Source organism: Cygnus atratus, chromosome Z, assembly GCF_013377495.2.
Source record: "Cygnus atratus isolate AKBS03 ecotype Queensland, Australia chromosome Z, CAtr_DNAZoo_HiC_assembly, whole genome shotgun sequence".
Lineage (NCBI taxonomy): Eukaryota > Metazoa > Chordata > Aves > Anseriformes > Anatidae > Cygnus > Cygnus atratus.
In genome coordinates, this window is record NC_066396.1 from 13586209 (window position 1) to 13602713 (window position 16505).

Here is a 16505-nt window from a genome sequence, read left to right on the forward strand (position 1 = left end):
AAAACTATTTTGCTTAGCAGGTGGAGAACATTCATTCTACTTGGCTCTGAGATTTTTTACTTTTTTTTTTTTTAGTATAGATACTAATTTAACCTTCAAAATGAGAGAAAAAGCTCCTATATTCATATGCATCTATCAAATTACACATCCTGCTGTTGCCAACAGAAACCTTCCAAAGAATTCCCCTATCTGAAAATCCATGCCAGAAATACGCATTTCTGGGAAACAAAGCAAATTGCCAATACAGCTGACAGTAAAGACAACGAACACAGAAACAGAAGATGAACTGGCTTTCTTTAAAACAGCTTTAGTGACCCCGCAGCCTTCGGTCTTTGACTCTAGAGATAACTGAGTAATATAAAGAAGAAAAGTAAAATTAACAAGATTTATTTGGGGGTTGGGCTATTTTTCAATTGAGTACATTCTTCCACCTCCTTAAAAAAATTCCCAGATTTGAGACAAAAATTTCTCTTTAGCAATCTGAATGCAGGCTTTCCCTCTCTGTTTTATAACATGGCAGCATTCCATGTTATAAAAGATTTGCACGGCATGAATCACTAAAAATGGTTTATAAATGAAGGCTGAATCCCATTTGGGAATCTGGCTTTCCCCAGTTCTGAGGAATTAATTTAAGAATCTGCCATTTCTCTTTCAGAAAGCTGATAAAATAATTCAAGCTGCCTATCTGCACCAACGCACCCTCCTAATCTGCAGCTGAGGAAAAGGAAACAAGGAGTGTTAAGATATTACAATGTTAATGTGCAGGAGTGCACAGGACCACATTTTCAGTCCTTCGAGACGAACTTTGGCGTATTGTTGTTTCTGCCAAGCATGAGTAGCAAAACTCCCCCCTTACTGTTTCCTCTGGCTGACAAACAGCAGCAGCATCTCTCAGAGTCTGGAAAGTCTCCCCAGGATGCTCCTGCTCTGCAGGGTGAAGTGAGACATCAGGATGCAACACACAAACTCAGCTCAAGGACTGATGCTTTCACAAACTCATTTTGAAAGCTGCTTGTCACCAGCACCATCTGCCAAGCATTTGGGCAAGAGACTTTACCAACAAGAGCAGAGGTGCACTCCAGATGAAGCAGCAAATATTTCACCTGGATCAGAGTCTAAGGCCAATGCAGCAGCTGCACCTACTTTCCAGTATTTGCTTCCTTACTTCCAATCCCCATACTGTTAAACACTACGGAAATACAAATAAGGGAGCTGCACACTGGGAGAGGTGGTGGATACTTCCAGGCAGCAATTAGCATGAGAAAGCAACCTCACCTGGCAAGGAGAGGACAGAAAACTCTTTGGAATGACATCTTCATTTGGGGAGAGTAATGCAGGTAGACTGCATGCAGGACAGAGATGAGAAAGTGTTGAAGTAATTTGATTAAGAAATCTGTGAACAAGTACCACAATTCAAGGCTGATTTTAGGAAAATGTTTAGTACTTTTGACAGCACAGCACAAATACGTGTACAAAAACTGAGACCCAGATCTGTTTTAAAAGGAAATGAAAATATACAGGAGAAGAAGATGTCAAATAGTATAATCATAGTAACGGCATAATCTTGAAAAGGATTTGGAAAGTACAATAAAGACTCCTTGTTAAGAAAACAACACACAAACACACAAGAACAAACCAGATGACTTATAGAGAGACTAGAGAAAAGCATCGCTGCTGGGATAGCCAGGCTGGAGAGAAGAAAGATGCATCAGTTGGGGAGAGAAGAAAGATGCATCAGTTGGGCAGAGCAATGCCTGTACTGCAACGAGATGCTGTAGGAATCAATGGCTTATTTTTACCACAGCTTAAAAAGAACTTATTAGATGGCACTTTGGGGATTTTCAAACTAAATGTGAATTTTGTACATTTTGCCTTCTGTTCTTGCTGAATTATTCCTGTTTTCAATTAATTTCTAGGCTAATTCAGGAACTGTTACCACTCCTAGAGTTATCTACCATGCCTTGCCCAGCACACACCATGCAAGAATGGTCCCCAACCCAGACATTGCATCTGATGTTCCCAGTGTGGGATCTTCAGAAGAACAAAGACACTTTGAACAGAAAATCGGGTGTCTAACTCCTGGTCGTATCAATTATCATCAAGCATGTGATCACCAAGCTAACTACAGGTATATCCTTCACTGCTAGAAGAACACAGCACAGCTTTCCAGATGGTAACAACAGAAAACAAACTCTTCTGAGGAACACAATGAACCTTAATACTACCAAAACTAGATTAAATACTTTTGGGTATACCGACAAGCCTGTTCATGATTTATTGCTGTTACGTATTATCCAAGTGTTAACATGGATTGAAGCTTATCCCCTAAGCCTTATTAGACATCATAGGAAGCATCCTAGAGAGGCCTGGATCGCAGTCCAAGGAAGGCTGACTTCACTCTGCAGCCGTTTCCTCAGTGGGGTCTCTACATCCAGATGCAGAGTTTCATAAAGCTTTTAAGGACATCTTATTTTGAGACCTTACCTCCTCATTCTGAGTGAAATGAACCTGGGCAGCGTGTTCAAAGGTTATGGCAGGGGTAGGAGGACAGACAAAGCATTATCAAATATGCCTGACTTCCTTAGGAAGTCAGCTCAAATTAACAAGCACAGATTCTTCTCCCATAGAGGTGCAGATGGAAAACACCTAATCATCTGAACAAAGAACAAAGCGGAGGGGTGAAGGTTAAGGGACACTATTAGCCAAATAAGAAACTTAACCTCTAGCTATTGTGCTGCGCAGTAGAAGGAAACTGCTAGGAGTCATTTATACTCTAGTATTTTAACCCATTCAAAAATCATCTTGATACTTACTACAACTGCCAAATTAATACTGCAATAAGATGAAGGACTCAACTAATGTATTTGCGTAAATCTGATACAGCTACACACATTTCCTGATATGCTTGAATTTGGTGACCTCATGGTCACATTTCCTTGAATTCTTGCACTTCACAACGCAGCATGGAACAAGTACACTGACCAAAGGTACATAAGTCAGATTACTTCGCATATATACAAAACACAGCTTACCATGAAAGCCTACAGCTATCTGTTATGCCTTTTAGATTCTTAATACCAGGCCAAAGCATAAAAACACATATACCCATGTTTTTAGCAGTGCATAAACCTAGAATCAAATGAAATTACACAGACAAGCGTTTCCTCTTCTCTATGTTTTGCTGCATTTTAGTGATACATAACTGAAATAAAACTCAATATTCCACAGCACTTTTCATTTTTGAGCGTAATGTTAGTCTCTGTGTAGTTCTCAAGACAGCATCTCTTCAGAGGAAAACTTCATTTGCCCACATTGTCAACTGTGCTTTATTCAATGTGAGGCTAAAGGGCCAAACCACTGTCACTCAGGCTTTACAAAGAGGGATGCAGAAAAAAAATTGCTGTTCCTCAGACAAGTCATGTTTTCTACATAATTCTGTCCCTGCTGGTGCTCTACAGCTTGTACATCCTTATGAGCTGATAAACATTAAAGAAGCTGACCTTATTAATGAAAGATTTCATTTTCCTTAATCTGGTAATGTTCAAAAACTTATTTTGAACTATATGACCTTTAATCTTCTTTCCATCACAGGAAAAGCCTATTTAGTTTAATAAGAGAACACGGATAATTATTGAAGTGATTCCAAGTGTGTTTTTTTTTTAAACAACCGGCAATGACCTGAGGGTTGGAATCCTTCTTTGTTTACAATGAAACCTGCGGTATTCGGATTACTTTTAAGGTACAATGAACTGAATCCAAAGAAAGTCTGGCTTCATGTGTATGAACAGCATATAAATAGATCAAATGCTGAAGTGCGGCTTTCACATTAAATATATTGAGAATAACGAGCAACAATTATGCGATATCCTTTCAGTGTGAACGAACGTAAGGAATGAGAGTCACTTACGAGAAATAAATTGATTTTTAGTAATCGAGGGAATGAGGGATTCCTGAAACTACAGATCTATATTTTCTGATAAATTTCCATTGTATTAATCTTTCTTGTGTCTTTAAAAGCTCTCATGCCCTGCTGTATTTCCACTCTGAATCAGATATGTTGCATGAAGGCATAGTGCAGCATGTTATCAGGTGTAGGCTTCCCTTCCAATGGGTTGACCGAACGCTTTCCTCTCTGCTCCACTATACTCCTAAGCTGGTGTTCAACTGCTGCCATTCCCCTTCCAGCCTCCCCAAAGAAGGAAGATCTACAGTACATCATGACACTATGAGAACAAGCTTGTCCATGTGTAATCACATATTAGTTGGCATTTATTTGAGAGTTCTTGTTCTTTCACATACTGTTTTAGTTGTACCTTATTACCCTCCAGCTTTGCACTTACGCATACACATGCATCCTTTCATGGCGGCAAAGTGTACAAATTAATCTTAAGTACTCAGAAAAAGAAATATTGACTTCTACAGTTGAAATACATCAGAGCCAGTCTCCTTCCTAAATAACTTTTGTAGGCCCCAAGAGAGAGCACTGCCACACTACAAAGAATAAATATTAACTCCTGCACTTGTGCACACATACACAGGGACACGGTTACTGGAAATGGAGACTCTCTCTCTCCCACATGCAGGCCAGCTCACTCTTTCATGGTACTGGTACTCTCATTCTCTTGCTGATCACAACCTTCATTGCCGACATGGACCAAGAAGACATGCAGAGACATCAAATCCAGCTGTCTGAAGCTAATGCTGCTCGCCTTTGTCCACTCAACTCCTCTCACAAAGGTCTCCAGCCCTTGCAGTCATCTGCAAGGGACCTATTTGTGGATCAGTTCTTAAAGCAGCACACCTGGCAACCCAATGTATCAAAATAAAACAATTCATTCCTGTTACCCTTTGTACCCCTCTAACAAACTTTGACACCCTGAAAATAGAGACACTGACAGCAATCCAGTTTTGGCATACTGCTCCATGTCATTCACAGCTCTAAAAACAAGCAACACTTCCTCAACTGAATGCTACACGAAATCACTTGGTTGCAATGCCAAAGAAACAAGATGCAGTTGTTTTACAATTAAATTAACATGTGATTTTCCATTTCAAATAATCTAGGCTGAATATTCAGTTTAGGCATAACATTGTTTTACAATGTTATATAAGGACTTATAAGAAGTTCAAGTTTTGGTTTCTATTTCTACAAGATGACTTCAAATCTGATTCAAACATAGACTGAGATGTCTCAGCCCATGAGAGTGAAAAAGATACTAAAAATTCTCAAATTTGTTTTGAATACTCCAAATGGGGAGCTTACATCTTGTCTGTTGATTGAATTCACCAAACTTAGAAAGCTTAATGACTTTGGTTGACAAGTATAAATTAGCAGCTCCTTAGCTGTTTCATGGAGTGTCTCAGAATGGAAAAGACTGCCATAAAGTACATTGCAGGGAGATCAAACAGTTGAGCAAACTGCAACATTAAAATAATACTCCGCAAAAGGAACAAAACAAGGAAGATCTAGACATTTTAAAGTAATAAGTAAAATAGCTAGGACCCATACATATTATTTTTTATTGGTGTAAAACAGAGCAATGCTATTCTGTCATTCCTTTTAGAACTTAGCAAAAGCAGTAAATTGAATCCCTGTCAATAACACATCAGCAAGTGCTGAGACAGCAGCATCTGTAAGGCTAATGGTGTTGCACCTAATTTAAAAATGACAGCAGCTCACAGAAAATTGAGGCTGCTACTAATAGGACATAGTGAGTCAGTTCCACAAGTTCTTCCTCAATCCTCCCTTGAAAGCAAGATTATACCGCCAAAGATCTTTTTTTTTTTTTTCCTTCTTTTCTCAAGGGTGAGTTTAAAGAAAAAAAGGGCTGTTGGGAGAGAAAAACAACCTTGGATTATACACATGCAAGTCATCCAACTTTGCTGTCTTTGTTTAACAGGGTTCTTCCTTCCTGCTATTATTAGTAAATCTTATGGTTTACTTCTCCTAGTATTGAGCTGGCAGATGATGTACAAAAGAAGAAGGATTTCTTGCTTATTAGATTCTGTCTCCCATAAATCCCGAGTACCTATACACTGGCATGGAAAAATCCCTTCCTGTGGAAGGCTCTTCATCCCATTTTTCATGCATTGTTGCTGATATGTTTAACTTTTTTGTTTCACGACTCAGCAATGAAACAGCTATTGTTCCTAAACTGCTGAGCAAGTCCGACTGTGGGAACAAGAGACGTGCGACAATTCTCAATGGTCTCGCTAGTGGCTGCAGAGTGAGATGTCAGGGCACGGGGTGGAGAGGGTGGGGGCATGGGGAAACCTAATTCCACAGAGAAGATGGAGTTAATGGGACAACTAACTCTTTGGTGCAGTTGTAAAGATGGCATGTTCTGCTTCAGTGCATTTTTACTTTCTATTCCAGACTTTTATTCCTTAGGATAATATCTGCTCTTTAAGCATTTAATCAGATATATAGTACATGACTCACAAGGCCAAGCCTGTTCTTAAAAGCTTACTGTCTAAACCAAGAGACCTGTAAAACCTCTAACATAAATTTTATTGTATGAAACATCAATATTTCACTTCTGTTTTCCCCTTTTGTGAAATCCTCTTCTAAAAAGCTTCTGACAATCCCACCAGAAAGCAAGTCATTAGAATTCACATACCATTTAAAAGTACCACTACCTCAAACATCTTCGGAGAGTACCCTGCTTTTCCTAGTTCTGCAGTCTTCTGTACTAAAGAGCTATAAACTGGATCTTTACCAGGATTACATTTGCAAAATACATTTAAATGACAATGCATATGCCTCAGGGGCATAAATATTCGACTTTAGAATAATATATACAGAAAGTCTTTGTGAGCAACAGCAGAAGAGATTAAAAAGATCAGAGGTCCATATACATATCAGGAATGTACATGACAATTTTTTTTTCCAAATAAGAAAATTAAAACGCTCCCAATGAACCGTCATTAAGGATGGTAAAAATCGATGCACGTTTACCAACACTTGTTACATATTTATTAGAATATCAGTTCTTCAAATATCTGGGCTTAGAATGTGGCAGCTTTTTTCTCCAGTCCCATGAACTAAGCAGTTAAATGCTATCAGAAATCACCTGTGCCCTCTGATGAGAAGGCGTTTCAAAGCCATGAAGCACTGCTTGTGACTGTGCAGATAACTGCTGACTGATGCAAGAAAACAAATCTCAGTAACCACATACATACACATATTGCTCCCGAATATGACTAATTTGATCTTCTGAGGAAAGCTATGCGTACACTTACATTTGCACTGCTGGCAGGAGCCCAGCTGCAGGAGCCCGTGGCAGGCTCAATCCTTACTCTTCAGTGCAGGAGAGCCAAATGCTGAAGCGGGCAGTCACGTTAGGCACCTGAAGTTAAAAGATTCATGTATGAATCAGTGGGGAAAAACACTACACGAGAGGTTTGCTCCCAAAAGACCTGGAATGACAAATACACCTTCTGTGTCTACTTGTGTAGAGAGAAAAACTAACACTATTTCGCTCAAAGTCTGTCAATGACCTAATTCTGAAGGTAGCTATTGTAACGTGGAGGGCTTGCTTCCATAATTGTCTGCAACAATCACTGTCCAAGCTCATCTCCAATACAGAGCTACCTACCAATTAGCCAGCAAGTAGACAGCAGGGCAAAAGGGTAAAAGAAAAGAACCCAATGTTTTCAAGGATATGTTCTTTGCATACTAACACCAGCTCCACTGCTTATTAGTTGAAACATGGGGAAGCAACTGGAAAACATTCAATTTTCAGAGTAACAGTTATCACAGACCAAGCGAACCTACATAAAAGCTACTGACAATAAAAATGCTCAGAACTTAGTCTGTGTGGATGAGTTTACCTTACAGAAGCATTCGATCTAACAACACAAGAGAAATACTAAACATTCATTAGCAGTGGAAATGGTCTAATCCAGTACAGAGTCAATTTATACCCAGAATGAAATGGTTACATAGAGCAGTCTGGGTCCCAGAGATAATCTGTTGCTGCAAAGCCTGAAACAATGAGACTATTTAGTTTAATGAGGTTACTTGATCACAGTTCTGAATTACCTACAAAGAAAAATGATTTAAATGTAGCCCATGATATATGAGATACAAAAGACAATGCCATGTAGCAGACCTTCAATGAAAAGTGCATATATTTAAAAATAAAGCTAATTAAATGTTGGCAAAGCCTCTCAAGAATGGGATGAACTGCTTGAAATCTTAAAGGTAAGATTGGATGCATTCCTGAAAAAATTCTAAAACAAGTTCAGCATTATTATTCTCAGGTTCACAGTACACCATCAGCCTAGATTAGCACAAAAATCCCATAGATCTTATAACTGTTCTAATACTGAAGGAGGAAAATATACAAACTATCAGTTTTGAGCTAAGATTCAAAATACGGGTCGCAGGTTGCTGGATTTACATCCAGACTGATCCTGTCATTTGAAACACAAGGCAACATTGGGTCAAAAATACCTTCTTTTGAAAAATTCCTAGCATTTCAAAGAAGAACAGGCCAATCACATTCAATTCGGAGGCTGTTCTATATTGGGAATTGTGACAATGCTATTCCAGCAGATGAATTATGAGTTACGTGCCTGGAGACCTGTATACTGAAGGCTTCTCATAGCCATGACCTTTGCAGGAGTATGGAGCAGGGGTAAGGAGGGGAAAAGGAAGAGGAACAGGTCGACTCTAGGGAACAGATATTATTATCCTCAGAACCAGCAGAAACCTTAACAGAAGTAAAAGAAAAAGAGTGTGACTATTATGTGCATCTCACACACAGTACTTTGGTACTTGTTACAACTAGCTCAAGACAACACTGAAGTCTGCAATGTACATAAATCACACTTCTGTTTTGCTTTCTTTCTTTCTGTCCCCCACCTAGGGTTAAACATTAAAAGCTTGTCTCCTTAGTTTTAGCTCCAGAATAGCTGTAAAACCTCAGAGGTCAAATCTCTCTTTTGCTGCAAGTGCTGAACTTGATCCAAAACATGAAAGACTGTGAAAATTAGTTGTAGCTGGAATACATATAACTTACATTCACCTTTGTGCTTCAGAGTCTGCAGGAGCCCAACCTGTAATACTGACCACTATAATTTTCTGCTGAAGTTCATTTGCTTTACGCAGCATTTTTGCCCTGCAGTATTATTAAGACCAATTATTTGAGAGCGAGATTTTGTAGCTCTGTCCTCACTGATTTTATAGTTAACTGAGGCCATGAGATCACCCAGTTCAAGAAGGGCAAATACATGGACAGCCATACAAACAGGGTTACATCGTGTGATGAGCAGCAGAGCTGTCTTGGCACAAGGTCTGGGTGATGGCCTCAGCCCTGATCTGAAAGGAATGAGGGCTGCCAGGCTAAGGCAAATATCACCAGACAGCCCCAAAAGACAGCTACTGGCCCCGTGCAGAGCAGAGCCATGCTCCTTCTCCCACTTGCCCAAATCTGCCTGTCCTCTCAGCTCTCCAAGACATGTGGGATGTGCAGTGGGCTTCTCAAATGTGCACTTAATTTGAAATACAGCTTGTGAAGCAGCTATCAGCATCACAGACGTGCAAACCACCCTGGTGGACAGCATGACAGATCACACCTGGCCTCACTGCTGCAGGCTGGCTTGCCTTTGCGTTGCTTGGGCCCAACATGTCCGCGTCTGGACAAGGCCTCCTCACCGCAACCGGCCCAGGCCAGCCTCTGGCTCCAATCCATCTTTCTGCGTGCTGCTCAGTTCAAAGCTCTCAAAATAAAGATGAAGTAGTTTCCAAAGCTTTAGGCTGAAGTGTGCTGCATGCCCAAGGGCGCAAGTGAGGGGCATTTGAGGGCATAAAACCAGCTGGGAAAGAGCTGGCTTGCTCTGCTCACTGTGCTAGCCAAGCTTGCCACAGGTCATACCTACACCATCCAGAATAAATGTTTAACCATGCTACTCAGTCAAATGAGCCTGCACTTCCTCTTGGAGGGAAGCAATTGATTTATTCATGGAGCAAAACTAGCTTAGATAGATGGCTGAGGCCCAGAAGTACAACACAGAGCGTGTCTGAGCCAGATCAACAATGCGAACCATCTTCGACCACCTCTATAAATTGCACTTTTATTACACCTTTAAGCGATTTGTGTAATAATGACAAAATTACGCAAGCATAAGAAACTTTACAGCATAATTTTCAGATGGTGTTCATCATCTATGCAAATAGTACAAATACATTGCTTTATATAAATTTCATGATTATGTGCTACAAAATACCAGGCCACCTAGATACAAAGCTATCACCTGTGCAGCTACAGGTATACAGCAAGCACAGACATATACCTCTATTTTAAGAATATAGGTACATATGTACAAAAGAAAGTGGTTTTGACTGTAAAGGTGTTCAAAATGCAGTAAGTTATACTGGCAAACAACACTGGTATAAGGCTGCTCATCAATATAGAAACTCCAGAACAACCACAACCTAACTAAAAACCCACACTAATGCTCTAATCAATGCCACAACATCAGTGAAACTTTTTGGCTGGCCTGTAAGATGCCAAAGCAAAAAAGCCACCCAAGGAAAGTCCTCCTTCAGCTACTTAAGACTTCAGTTGGCCAAGGCTGGCTGAAATGCTGCACTCTTTGGTTTTGCAGGAAGCAGCCCCTCAGTCCCAGGGATTACAGGAGAGAAAGGAGACTCTGCTCCCCAACACGGGTAGCGAAGAGATAGGGGAGCCATCCTGGCCTAACGTGCTCCCCACACACCAAGCTGGCAACACAGCTGTTGGCTGTGCTGTGGGCCTGTTTTTTGGCACGGTAGGAAGCGAGGCAGAAGGAGCAGGGAATTGCTACAGTGCCATCCTTGTTTCCATGACACGTGCTTTTATAACTTGTGTTCCCTGAGGTAAAAGGCATAATTTGGACTCGGCAGCTGACAACTCAGCAGTTCTCTGCCTGTGGGATAAGGGAAGGCTGCTTGTGTTGTAGCAACGCTCTTTGACTTCACTCCAGTGCCAGCCCCAGACAGTGCATGGAAAGCAGGGGAGACATATGCCCTTCAAAACCTTACACCCTGACCAACATTCATACCGATGGGTTGGGAGCTATTTTTAGCCAAAGCACTTTCTCCCTGCAGTGAAACCCACTACTAGGAGTGACTCGAGAGGGAGCAGCAGGGACGGCAGACGGCAGCCTAGTGGCAAAAGCCCTTGCTAAGAGCTTCTGGTTCTTGCACGAAGGGCAAGGACTGTGCGGACACACAACTGGAGGGCTCTCACGGTCTGTAAGTCTAGGCATTACACATTTTCCAGGGGACAGGAGGACAAAAATGATCAGCAAAAAAGCCGCCATAGAGAACAGTCCCTGGGTATCTTTACTGTCAGTTTGGTACTGCTAGATATCATTAATTCTAATTAATATCTGTTGGCTTCCAAGTCAGAAAGCAAAGCAGACAAGGAACAGGGGAAGCTTAGTGTCTGCAGGTCGTTTGTATCCCAGCTGTCCCTCCACCCCGCAAAGGGGGGTAAGAAAGTAGCTCTGGCCGCCTAGGAATTTATATGGCCCCCATCACTGCCACAGTAATGACTCTGGAAGATATCCACAAGATTTTGGAAGAGATCCCTGGAGACATTTAAGCACCTATAAAACCAGAACTTTTGACGCTTAAACTAAAACAAACATGTTCCAAAATCCCATTTAGCTGCAGCTAAGTATTAGTGGCAAAAAAATATATACTAAATAAATAAATAAATAAAGAGAGAGAGAGAGAGGGAGAGAGGTGATGGCTAATTTTGTAAGCACCAGGATGCAGAGCTGCAGATGGTCTCCAGTTTGATAGGTCCACAACACCTGCCTAACACATAACACTCAAGATTCAGAAAGCAATTATTCCCTCACCCATGCCTGCCAGCAAAATGTGCACAGAAGGTGTCACACATAGCCCCAGTATGGGGCTCCTCAAACAAAAGCAGAAGCCATCACTTTTGCTTAAAGATGTGGTCAGAAAAAGAAAGCAGCAGCGATGCTGCCCTTGTCAAGGCAACCCAGTGACTGCAGCCCATGCTGGGGTGTGGGAAATGTCTGTGACTATGCTGAAGATGAGCAGACGAGTCAGGATGGAGACTTCTACAGCCTTTCTGCAGATGTTATTTCTCTCGATGGCTCTGAGCATCTACTGACTCAGAGCAGGACTCCGTGTCCTTGTGAGAGGGACTGGGGGACCACGGGCTCCAGGCCCTGGTCCCAAGGATTATTTATAGTTTTTACAATAAGCTGTTTATGGAATGAAGTATATCAACCGGCCTTGGGGCATAGAGTACAATCACCTCTCAAGCTGTATCTAGAGGAAAGTAGTTTACTTTTCTTATTTTTAGACAGAAATTAGATGCCCAACAGCCAAAACGGATTCATAACTAAATCTCAGAGAAAAAGACACACTGAAACAAAATAGACAAAAACAACAACAACAAAAAAAACATTCCAATTCATTCTAGCTAACTTTGTTAACAGTAGTAAAACTGACTTCTGTACCTGTTCTCCATATTTCTGTGCACGTGGATCAACATCTAAGCCACAGCAAGACCAAGTATCTGGTCTGAGTTCTCAACCCTTTCACCTAAGTATCTTTAAACCTCCCTCACCACACCTTCCCCTGCAGTGCTAAATAACATCCCTCCACTTGAGTCATCTCTGTATTTCAACATCGATCTCAGTACAAGATCTCAGTATTTCTATTATAACCATGCCCTAGACCAATTTGTATTATTGAAAATGGAACAAAACCAATTCCAAGAAATTCCTGATTTCTTTTTTCTGTTTTCCCTTCCATTATCCAACAGCTGCCATTCAACAGCTCTAATAACCTCATTGCAAGATAATACAAACTGTCGTTTAAAAATGTGCAAGATCATTTTTGTTTTCATCTAGAAAATGTATCAAAACTTGATGGGTTACACAACAGGAATTGTTGAATTTAGCATCCTCTGCATTCCTCTGAGCACTACGACACAGCATAACTGGAAAAGAACCCCATTTACCTGATCACATCATCTACAGAGTCATCTGCAGAAAAACATAATCCACCCGCATCAGCCTTGTGATGTGCTGCACTCTGCAAGAGAGTCAGCATTTATAAAAATCTCGATTGCCAGACACTTTCTTCTTGATGTACCATTTCATCTTTCAGGCAGAATTCTTACTAACACACACCTAGCCTTGTGTTTAAATACATCTTCTCACGTGGCACAAAACCGGCTGCCGGACACTCACTGGTTGAAACAACACATGCTCTAACAGAGCTGCTCCAGGCTGATTGCACATTTTGATTGCACATCTGCTTTAGCATTACTTATGGAGATTTATACATTCAGGTGATTTTTTGGATGTTTACTAGAGCTCTTAGAGTAAGTCTGAGCAGCACGTGATGTTGACACAGACATGACCTTATAGCAACAGACGGTAACTCATTAGGTGCTTGAAAAATAAAGCCTTATGGCTTCTGTGCTGAGGTAGCAGTAGCAGCTTTACCACCTGTGAAAATAAGTTTCTCTTTCTTGGAGAGCATCTCCACCCATACGGCTGTTCCTGCATATTCCACAGACTTTGGCAAGTCTACGCGAATGCCCTCACTTAAAGGTTATGTCTCGCCCTTTCCTCAGCTCACCTGTAAAGGGATTTCGCACAATCTAACTCCTCGATAGGGCTTGCCACTGGTTGCTCTAAGTGACTGAAATGGTATGTTTGGATAGTGCACAATGGAAACTCTTATCATTTAATAACACTGATAAAAGTTTGAATAGGTGAAACAGTGATAAGATGAAAGGATATGAAGGATGTGTATACTAAATAAACAGAGAGCAAAACCAAACAAAATCTGGTCACCTATTGACTATCTGAAATCTATATTCTAAACCAGCTCCAAGTCAGTGATTTTTAAGCCTTTGATTTGTGGACATCTACAACATTCTCCAGTTTAGATACAGATCCCAGCACTCACAGCCTCCTGACACTGGACTTTCCTAGTAGCCTGAGTAGATCTCTCAGAAGAAACCTGCAGATGCCTACCCAGCTAATGACAGGCATCTGATGCTCAGCAACAGCAACTAGCTGCAGATATGGCACCATTCACTCTGTGGATCCGCTCCCTGCATTTGCTGCTGCCTTTCCCACATCCTAACACTTCACCTCACCAAACGTTATTTTTATTTTGATCTTGATTCACATCAAGGGCCCAATCCTGGAGACTTTTATGTGCTTGCTTACCTTTACTACCAAAAGCGTACAGAAATCAATGTTCATCTTTGTCACCAAAACCATACAGCACACAGTGGTTGAGAAGTTAAGGACAAGCACGGGCTTTCTGCAGACTGACCAGTTCATACATTTTTCCTTACAGGATGTGCAAAGCTTTATTTATAAAGCACATGTGCACCGATGGAAAAACATTAAACAACATACTGTCTCAGCTGGCATTGCCACATGACGATTTGAAAGGGAACGTGGGGTGGCATGGACCCCATCTTCCCCACAGCTACTAAACTTGCTAAGTCTGATTAACGGTCTGGGTTCGTGCTACATGTTAAGGGTTTAATAAGAATTTAAAGAATTCTTTTATAGTAAGGAAAAAAGGCAGAACAGACTCCCAGGTGAGATGTCACAGACAAGTCACATTGACTTAAGTAACAACCTGCACTCAAACACAACAGAAAGCCACCCAGTACCTGTGATTCCACGACAGAATTTGACAAGACACAGCCAACTTGGTTGTGGAAAATGAATATATGATGGCTTTTGCAGCAGAGATTTTAAGTGTGAAAGTCTGTACAAGAGAATTCAAACAATAATTCCTACATGATAGCCACAGCCAGGCTCTCCCTGGCACTAGGTTAATACAATATTTATCTGGAGCTCGACTCCCATTTATAGCGAAGTCCCCAGGCATCCACCACAGATTACGACTGAAAAACAGAAAAACCACCTACATCACCAGTTCCTGCCGAAGCAACCCCACAGCACGCCAACACAATACGCCCAACTCAAATTTACTTACATGCCGAACCTCAACAAGAGAACGACTCCCTCTCCAGAACCACCTTGGAGGCTTAAAGAGATCTTTTTAAAACCCCAGCCTCTAAACCCGTCACAAGTTCAACCCCTTAAAATAGACACGGCAAGCTGCCACCGTGCCCCGACGCAGCCGGCGTGCGGCGAGGCGCGCAGCACAGCCGGATGCTCTCCAGCCACAAGGAGGGCTCCAGATTCCCCTCCCAAGGTCCCTATTATATATACATATATATATTCACGTGTGTATGTGTATATATATCTGTGTATATATATATACATGTGAGTATATATATATATATGAGTATATATCTGTGTATATATATCTGTATATATATTTGTGTGTATATATATATCTGTGTATATATATATACATGTGAGCATATATATATGAGTATATATCTGTGTGTATATATATTTGTATATGTGTGTGTATATATGTGAGTATATATGTGTGTATATATATGTCAGTGTATATATGTGTGAGTGTATATATATAGTGTGAGTGTATACATCTGTGTGTATACATATTTGTATTATATGTGTGTGTATATATGTGAGTATATATGTGTATATATATATGTGTGTGTGTATGTGTATATATATATATATATATTCGGAGGGTGTTAGTTCCAAAGCCAACCAAATAAATGAACCCTCACGCCGAGGAGAGGCACGCACACTTACCATGTACCACGCACACGTCCTCGCTCCGACCAACCTGCCGCACAGCCGCTTTTTAAGCTCCGGGCAGCGGCGGAGCGGAGCCGCCGCTTTCGCCGCCGTCCCCCCGGGGGAGGCAGCGCCCGACCCCCGCCGCGCCCCCACCTGTCCCCGGTCCGTGCCGAGCCCCCGGGGCTGCCGTGCCCCCTTCGCCCGCTCACCCGCCGCCGCCTCGCCCTGCCCTGCCCGGCCGCCGCCTCATGCCGCGGGGCTGCCCGGCGGCGCGGTCCCGGGCGGCCCAGCTCCGGCGGGCAGCAGTGCGCAGCGCCGACAGGAAGGAGGGAGGGAGGGAAGCGGGGAGGGAGAGAGGGAGGGAGCGATGGAGGCAGGCGGCGGGCAGAGGGAGGAGAGGGCCTGGCGGGCTGCCCGCGGGAGGAGCCTCGGCCGCGCACCGCCCGGCGCCGCGGCTGCCCGGGATGGCGGCGGCACCCCCCGGGCCTGCCCCCCGGGGACGGCGCCCCCCGGGCCCAGCACGACGCCGCCGCCGCGGGGCTGAGGGGCGGCCGCGGGCCCTGAGGCGAGCTCAGCGCCGCGTCGTGGTCGCTGCGCCGCCGCTGGGGATGCTTGGGAGGCCGGTGGTTTTCGCCGGGTCTCCGGCGGGCTGTTGGGAGCGGGCTGCGGGGGCTGGTGGAGTCACGGGTCTGGCCTGGTCGTCCCCGGTCCCCGCCGGGACAAGGCCAAACGCCCGGCTAAGGAAAGGGCTTTGGATGTCCCCAGCACTGCCAGCCCTCCGGGGCACGAAGCGGTGGGCCCAGGGCACGGAG

General features: G+C 42.8%; 1 protein-coding gene across 4 annotated transcripts in view; it reads right to left on the bottom strand.

The window, feature by feature from the left end:
* LIFR (LIF receptor subunit alpha) overlaps positions 1-15921 on the bottom strand; it is a 56363-nt gene extending 40442 nt beyond the window's left edge. For 2 of the 4 annotated variants that reach the window (XR_004781275.2, XM_035563817.2), the window contains exons 1-2: positions 15706-15872; positions 7243-7349 (exon numbers count right to left, since the gene is read on the bottom strand). The gene's annotated coding sequence lies outside the window, so the exon portion shown is untranslated. Of the gene's footprint in view, positions 1-7242; positions 7350-15705; positions 15873-15902 lie in introns of those variants that run through there. The other 2 variants (XM_050716385.1, XM_035563818.2) reach the window with 2 other exon arrangements.
* Positions 15922-16505: the final 584 nt, after the last annotated feature.